The following is a 496-nucleotide window of genomic DNA, read 5'->3' as shown; positions in this document are numbered from 1 at the left end:
TACTTTAAAGAAAATCTGAAATCCACATACACAATGCACAGTTCTTAGCTTTCCTGGAATACTGCTTGTGAGTGCATGGTGTGGTGTCCCATCATCTGTTGTCCATCAGTCATTTTTATACGCCCGTCGAATGACAGGACAGTTTCGCTCAATAACTTGAGTAATTTTGAATGGATTGATTTCAAACTTCATAGGAAGGTTCATTTCTTGCACAAGTTTTATGACCATTATCCGCCTGCTATTAAGGGAGTTATGGCCCTTTATAAAATTGACGTAACAGTTTCCGCTGAATAATTTCAGTAATTTTGAATGGATTCATTTCAAACCTCAGCCATAATTTACGGACTTACAGCCTTTTGTAGAATTGTCGGAACACAATTTCTGCGCAATAACTTTATTGCACTTATGGCCCTTTGTGGCAAACTGCTCATTTGACATCTGACGGGCGTATCATGTACCGCTTTGTGGAACTCTTGTTTAGAATATTTTCTTCCTC

Source organism: Mizuhopecten yessoensis, unplaced genomic scaffold, assembly GCF_002113885.1.
Source record: "Mizuhopecten yessoensis strain PY_sf001 unplaced genomic scaffold, ASM211388v2 scaffold8373, whole genome shotgun sequence".
Lineage (NCBI taxonomy): Eukaryota > Metazoa > Mollusca > Bivalvia > Pectinida > Pectinidae > Mizuhopecten > Mizuhopecten yessoensis.
Note: the sequence above shows the minus strand (reverse complement) of the source record.